Raw genomic sequence first — 8,523 nt, forward strand, 5'->3', positions numbered from 1 at the left:
CACTAACTCTAGTGGCAACGCCCAAAGTGGCTCATGCTTACAACGTTTGTGCCACCGTTAGTGCACAAACGTTGGTCACCAACGCCAGCACCAACTTTCTTTCCAAATGGCACTCATGCAAGCTTGTGAATGTTAGTGAACTAACGTCCTTGTCAACGTCACAAAGAGTCACTCCAAACTTGCTTTAACTAAAGGCCAAAGCCCACATCCAAAGACTTGAAGATTGATCTAGGAAGTGTATAAATAGGATAGATTTTGAAGTTAAAAAGGAGAGGCTGGGAAGCAGGGACCCTAATTGGGAAACCCTGAATCATTTTCTTTCACTTTCATGTACTTTTCTTTTCCTCTTTTGTTTTACTGAGCAATGATGAACTAAACCCCATTTCATTAGGGGGAGGAGCTCTATTGTAATTCACATGATTAAATGAAATTCTTCTTCTTCTCAATCCTCTTGTTGTAGCTAAGGTATATCTTCTATGTTTATTGTGATTTACTCACTCCGGAAGGGGGTTTAAATCAATTGAATCTCTATGTGAGCCTCGGAATGGGAATCATAGAGATTAGAATTAAAGCTCTATCCCTCACAATTCTCTTGACCAACACTATTTAGGAGGAATTGAGGTCTTTAGAATTTGTATGGCTTATGGATAAGAGAATGTACTTGATGACAAGTCATCTTATGCTAGTTTTACAAGCATTTTTCATTAGTTTCATTAGGTTTTATGCACTTTCTTGCACAATCAGTAAGTAATTGGAGTGGATTTTCATGATCATGTTTAATCAATAAACCATCATTTATTTTACACAAAAATCATAGGTTTTATGCTAGAATTAATTGATTTCATGAAAGATGCAAAGACCTTGTGAATTTGGTGATACTTTGATTAGTTATTTGGTTGCTTGTAGGTGAAGAAATGAGAAACAAAAGGCAGCGTTCAATGAATGAACGTAGCGTTCAAAGAGTGAACGCCCATGAAGAAAGAAGCGCTCAACCAAATCACACAAGAAGCAGCGTTCAAGCAAGTGAACACCACGTTCACTTTAGTGAACATTTTTGGGCTTGGAACCAAGGAAAGCTGGGTGCGCACAAAGCACTCATCAAAGGAGTAGCGCTCAAGGAAGGCAACGTAGTGCTCGAAAGGGGAGCGCCCAAGAAGGGAACTCGCACACCAAGGCGCATGCCAAAGAGCCACGTTCAGCAAAGTGAACGTCACGTTCACAAAAGTGAACTTTTTCGTGACTCTTGGCCAAGGAAGCATGCACACCCAAGCGCTAGCCAAGGAAAGGCACGCAGCAAGGAGGCAGCGTTTGGAAAAATAAACGTGACGTTCACTAGAGTGAACGTTTTCGAAGAGAGAGAGCCACCAACGAGCCAAGGAAACACCAAGGAACAACGTTCACATTTGGAACGTGACGTTCAAATAATGAACGCTAGGGGCATTGTTGAGCACACGTGACAAGGCACACAAGGCAAGTGAACGCCAAGTTCACCAACCCAACGGAGCGCTCCACTGGAGCATGCCTCCAACCCAATTTCAATCAATTTGCCATCTTGGATCCATTTCTTCACAAATCAAAAGGCCCACTCTAAGTTTTGAAGATTAAAAATAGAAAGTGTATAAATAGGATTAAGTTTGATTTGAAAAGGACCTTTAGCTCATTTTAGTTTTCCGATTTTTAATTTTCATTTGTTTTGAATTTGGGGAATTGGGATTGGATCTGTTTTCTTTCTATTTTGTTCTTGCTTCTGCAACTTTTACTTTCTGTTTTGGATTTTGAACTGAGATTGGAGAACTCTACTTGAATTCTTCATCTTAGAATCATCTTTTACTTTTTCTTTTTTCATTTCTAAGAATTGAGAGTTGGATCTACTTTTCATTGGCTGTTTTCATTTTCATTTCTTCTGCAATTTCTCTTCTGTTTGGTCAAGGGAGTAATTGAGATCTAGATCTGCTTTCTGATCTCATTCCTCTTCTTCGATCTTCAATTTCTCTTTTAGAATTTCATAATTAAGCTAAGTTTTCTTGCTGTTTGTTTCTACAATAAATTTTCCATTTTTGTTTGGCTACTGAACTGAATCTCTTCATCTCATAGATCTTTGATTTACTTTAGTTACATTTTCTAGTTAAATTTGAATCCCAACACCCAAATCCCTTTACTCTTAATGCAATTTACATTTCCCAGCAATTTATATTCAGCAATTTATGTTTCTTGCACTTTAAGTTTCGGTCATTTACCTTTCTTGCAATTTAAGTTTCAGCTCTTTTACTTTCTTTCTCTTTAAGTTTTTGTAATTTACTTCTTCTGCACTTTTAGATTCAGCCAATTTACCCTCTCCCTTTTATTTACTTGCAATTTAGCTTCTGTTAATCAAAGTTTCACTCAAATTATCAACTATTCACTTAACTAAATTCACCACCTAACTAAAATTACTCAATCCATTAATCCCTGTGGGATCGACCTCACTCTTGTGAGTTATTACTACTTGATGCGACTCGGTACACTTGCCGGTGAGTTTTGTGTGGAATCGTTTTTCCCTCATCAGTACTTAACCTCTTCTCATGACAATTAGATCAAGGAATTGGCAAGATCGATTGTGTTTAGAGAGATTGATTTTCCAAGGAATTGGAACTCAATCAATTAGAATCCGCCATAGATCTACTTCATATGATTGAGAATGAAGTTGAGACCCATTTGATTCATGATGGATTATGATATCTCCAATCCCTAATGAATCTTTCTCTTTGGTATTCTTCAATTTGGTTACCTTGAATTCACTTTAATTGCTTTGATTTACTGCTTTCTTGATTCCCAACACCCATGACCATTTTACTTTTCATGCAATTTACTTTCTAGCACCATTTACATTTGTGCCTTTAGTTTCTTGGAATTTAAGATTCAGCATATTTACATTTCTTGTCATTTAAGTTTTTGTCATTTACTTTTCAACATTTATTTCTTCAGTATTTTACATTTTATGCCATTTAAGTTTCTGTCCTTTATTTTACAGCATTTACTTTCTTGCAATTTATATCCCGCCCATTAAATTTCACCAAACTCCTTTCAATATTAGCTTGAATAGACTCGTCACCCAACTAAAATTTCTTGATCCATCAATCCCTGTGAGATCGACCTCACTCTTGTGAGTTTTACTACTTGATGCGACCCGATATACTTGCCGGTAGTTTGTGTGGATACACTTTCTGTTGTCATCAATATGATTAACGCCGGGTCAACGGTCATTAATCTCCTCTGCTTCAGATCAAACGCCAGGTCAGCGGTCATCCAATTTGAACAGGGGTGAAGCTCTAGCAGTGCATTCCCTTGGTGGTCCTACTTAAAATGTCATAGACAAGGTCGGATCTTCCGAATCAGAGACTACTGCTTCTTTGGTTCTAGCCTATACCACAAAGGCCTTAATCGCCTGACAACCAAATTTTTTATTGAAGAAATTGTTTGTTGGTTTAGAACTATACTTGCAACGAGATTTTATTTGTGAAATTCTATACCATACGAACAATTTTCTCTTCATTAAAATGGTACCGTTGCTGGGAATTTGCAATTGTGTGTCTTGTTATTGGTTATTGTACATATGTTAATATTGTGAATAGCTTGTTTTTTGGATTGCTTGTTAGTTTTCACTAGTTTTAGGACTTTGTTCCATTATTTCTTGTAAGCTTTTGTTTTTATTTTCTCTTTTCATTATGAGTTCTCACTTTGGCTATGAGTGTGATTACAATTATGTTGTAGGAAGTGGAGATTACAATGAAGATATGCATTAAGGATGGAACAATCAAAGGTGGGAGGAGCCATATGCATATGATCAATCCTCTTGGCAACAACCTCCACCAATGCACTATGAACAAGAGCCATTCTATGATGCATACCAAGACAATGGTTATGGTGAACCTTTCTATGACTATCAACCACCACCATATACCTATGAACCCCCTCCTCAACATAGTTTTGAACCACCATACTCATAAGCCCCCTACCACCAAACACCTCCATATGACCCTAATCCCTATCCACCATACCAACCACCTTATGAGCCATATAGACCATATATGGAACCACCACAATATCAATACTCCCAAGAACCACCTCTATACCCTTACTAAGAAGAACCACCTTCCTATTATGAATCCTTTCTCCAAAATAATGAACCCTTTTATCCATCCCAAGTCCCAATAGATGAGTCTCTCATTTTGCTACTTCAAGGGCAAGAGGATATGCAAAGGAGTGCACTAGAATATGTGACTATCTTGACCAAGGTAGTACACACTTTGGCCTCCCAATACCCATTCACTCAAAGTACTTCCATGGCCACATGTGAAGTATCAAAAGAAGAGCAAAGCATGAAGGAGAGATTGGAAAATCCGGTGGAGAATGAGGAGTTAAATTTTTTATTAGAACAATTAGAGGAACCTATGGTTATTGAAGAAGATGAAGAAGTGGTTGAAGACTTAGGAGATGCGGAACCTCCATGGGAATCTAGAATCATAGAAAATTCTTCCAAGAAGATTGAATTTGATGTTAAGGAGGAGAGTACACAACCTCCAAAATAATTTTTGAATGAAGACTTGGAGGGAATGAAGCAAGAATTGAGTTCCCTTGGTGAAGAATATCATGCATCAAACCTTCTTGGTGGTGAATCCTTTGAACTTGAAGAACCTTCTCCCGGTGAGATAGAGATCATTGTGGAGGTAGACCTCTCTCATCCTCCCATTTATGATTTGAGTGATGGAGAAGAGTTACATGAAATTGACGAACAAAGGATTGAAATTGAAGAAGTTTGTGAAGAGGTGGAGGTAACCAAGGAAGAACACAAGGGAGTAGAGCTTGCAAGGACATTGGAGATACCTCTCCCCAAGCCATCTCCATCCATTCCTTCATTCAAGTGGGTAAATCCCTTACCTTTATGCTTTATTATTCCCCTTGAATATGGTTTGCTTGAGACAGATGGTCAACTTAGACATATTTGTGGCTTTAAGAGTAAAAAGGAGATGGTTAGTGGTTGGCATTGTAAACGAAAGTTCATGATGGTTGCATGTTCAAAGCTTAATAGCAAGGGTTGGTGTAGAACTAGATTTCTTGGGTCTACGATGATGTTTGGTCACTTGAATGAGAATTCCAAGATTATGGCACCCAAATGGAATAATGATGATCAATTTGAAGATGGGTGTCAAAACAAGGTGTAGGATACCGGATCGCACAAGGAGAATCAATTTTGGGAGCTCATGATTTGTGAAGAACTCCATCAAATCTTGGAACTATTAATTTTGAATGATGGAGCTTATTGGAAGTCCAAGCATTGGTGGATGTTCAAGGATGAATTTAAGCACAAGCCACCTTGATAGGAGCTCCCCATAAGTCCAACTTAAGGACAATAAATAAAGGTGCTAGGTGAGAGACACCCCACCATGGTAACATCTTTTCATTTTTCTCTTTTGTAAATATTGATAGAAATTTGTTTGATTTCATGTTTTGTTTAGTTTGTTAAGTTTAATTGGTAGTTTAATATGTTGAATAAGGTTTTATGGTGTTTTGGTAGCTGTTTGGAGGCTTGGAATGCGTGGTTTGGTGCGAGAACTTGAAAAATTTTTGAAAAACAGAGCACCATCCATGCGTACGTGTGACCCCAAGCTTTTCGACCATCCACGCGCACGCGTCACCCACGCGTACGTGTGGATCCAAAATTTCCAACACCCATACATTTACCTGAGAGTTATGCGAGTTTTGGGTTGGAACTGTACCTCTAGCACAAAATCCACCCACGCGTACGTGTGACCCATGCGTACGCGTCGCCTCTCTAAATAACCCACCACGTGTACGCGTGATCCATGCGTACGCGTACCTTCCATTTCACCTATCCACGCTTATGCGTGCGCGTGGATTGCCCTGTTTCACTCATTTCTCTCTTCTCTTTCTTTCTTTCCACCTCTCACTCATCATCCAACACTACCAAATACCATCTATAACCATTCCTTTTAGTTAGTTAGTTAATTAGTTGTTTCGTTATTTAAATTTTCATTTTATTTTCTGTTTTTCATTATAAGTGTTGGATTATTAATCATGTTTACTATTTATTGCTGCCGATTACTGTATTCATTGTTGGATTCTTTGTTGAAGATATACATTGTTACTTGGTTTTGAACTTTTCATGTTTAACCTTTTTGAATACCAAGTACATGTTACATTGCCTCCTAGCTTTTTAAATCTTTTGAATTGTATGTTTTGGCCACCATGCATTCATCATCTATTGTTAGGCAATTGTACATTATCAATGCATTTTTTTTGGGTGGTGCTCGTTGTTAATTGACCTTTATTCACATCACCTATTTCATGCATTGAGATTTTGGAATTATAAAAATTGAATCGAAAGCTTAGGTGTTGAGTTTAACTTCTATCTTCTTTTTCCTAAGTTCCACAACATCCATGTGTTCCACTTCTATGTCACTTAGGTGTTGCAACAAGTTCAAAATGTGTCATTGTTTCATGTGCGAGCTCTATATTTCATTTGGTTCATTAAATTTCCTTGTACATCAATCAATGTACATGCATTATCCAATTTCACAAATGCCTGATGTTAGCTTGAATGCTTTTATGCCTCTTCACTACTTGTTTGCATTTTACCTACAAGTCTTTTAAAGCATTCCAAGCACACTAGAATGAATGAAGTGTATGTTTCTTTTGTACATATGTGGCATAGCTTTTAAAAAAATGATGTGTGTGTGTTCTAAATCGCATGCAAATTAGGACCCACACACCATTTTTCTTCAATGTCACACTAATTCACTCAATCGATTCTAGTGATTTACCTCATGCCAACAGCCTATGCTTCCTTGCTTGTACATTCAATTTTCTTTTTATACCCTATTCCCGATTTTCAGGGTGAACTATTGTAAGCAAAAACGGAAGCGGGAAAAAGAGCACGCAGCAACTGGTTGACCTACCAGCTGAAGGTAGCAACTCGGAGAGTCGCCGTACCCCTTACTCATCCTTGAATGCACCGAGGACGGTGCAAACTTTTAAGTGTGGGGAGGTCGTCTGACCCGTCGGCATTTTTGGGTGACATGTTTCTAATCCCAACACTTTTTCATTTCATTTTTTTAGGTCTTTTAGGATTTTTAGTTGCATGTATATATATAATAAGTTTAGTTAAAATAATGAAATTCTCCAAGAAAAACATTCTTAATAGGGCATTGACATCCCAATTGATTTGAGTGAAACTTTTCATAGAACTTGCTTGAACTATACATTGTGGATCATGTTTTTGAGCTAAGAACACAAGCTTGTGAGATTTTGAGCCTAATTGTATGGTTACATCTTATAACCACTTATTTTCCTTCTTGTGTGCATTATTCTCTTTCTATGATTGTAATCTTTGATTTGTTTGATTCTTTATGTCCATTATTTTGTGTATACATGCATTTATATGATTGAGGCCATTGTTTCATTGAGCTCACTTACCAAATAGCCTACCTTTCATCAACCATTGTTAGCCAACTTTGAGACTATGATTAACCCACTTTGTTCTTTGATTTAGCACATTACAAGCCTTAAAGTGAAAAATAATAAATGTCCTTAATTTGGATATTTGATTAGCTAAGGCTAGTGAGTGTGTGTATCATTCAAGTGTGGGGAAACTTGGGACATGGGTTGAGATAAAAGGGTGTTTTTGTTTTTTGTTGAAAATATTGGGAATTAGGTACATACTCATGTGTTAATTAAATGTTTAAACCATATGCATTGATACCTTTGTATATAAATACATCAAAAAGAAAAAAGAGAAAAACAAAATAAAAATAAAAAGAAAAAAATAGAAAAAAGAAAGAAAAAAAAAGTAATAAAAGGGGACAAAATGCCCCAAAGTAAAGTTCAATAAAAAAATCAATGCATATGTGTGGTGATCAAAAAGAGAATGCATGAGTGTGTGAAAAAGTGAAGAACAGTACAAAGGTTTTGGCGTCGTTGCCGGAAATTGTTGAGTTTGGACAAACTGACGGATTGTCTTGCTCTCTAGATAAGGTATTGTCTTTGATTTTTGCAAGAGTATAACTTTCCTTTTTTTTTATTTAAGTCTTTTATTTTTATTTTCTTTTTCTTTTATTTTTCGAAAATTTTTTCAAAGAACCTTTAAAACTCTTTTCAAAAATATTTTATTTTCTTTGTTTAATTCTTGTTATTGGTTGGAGTCTTGTGTTTATGTTCTTGGTAACTTTTTTCTTCTTTGAGTCTCTGTATTTATTAATTACAGCAATTTTCGATCTTTTGGTATCTTCCTTTTAAAAAATCTTAAAAAAAATAATTTTTCTTCGGTTAATTCTTGTTTCAATTATTTAGTTTGGTGTTTTCTTGTTGTTTTTCTTTAATTTTCGAAAATTTCTTTTTAGTTTTCTAAAAATTTTAAGATTGGTGTTCTTTATGTGTTCTTGTGTTCTTTAAATTTCTTTGAGTCTTGTTCTTCGTGTTCTTGTTAGTCTTAAAAAAAACACAAGAACACTTTGGTGTTTTGATCTT

The sequence above is a fragment of the Arachis ipaensis genome, chromosome B7 (genome assembly GCF_059453495.1).
Source record: "Arachis ipaensis isolate K30076 ecotype BB chromosome B7, ASM5945349v1, whole genome shotgun sequence".
NCBI lineage: Eukaryota > Viridiplantae > Streptophyta > Magnoliopsida > Fabales > Fabaceae > Arachis > Arachis ipaensis.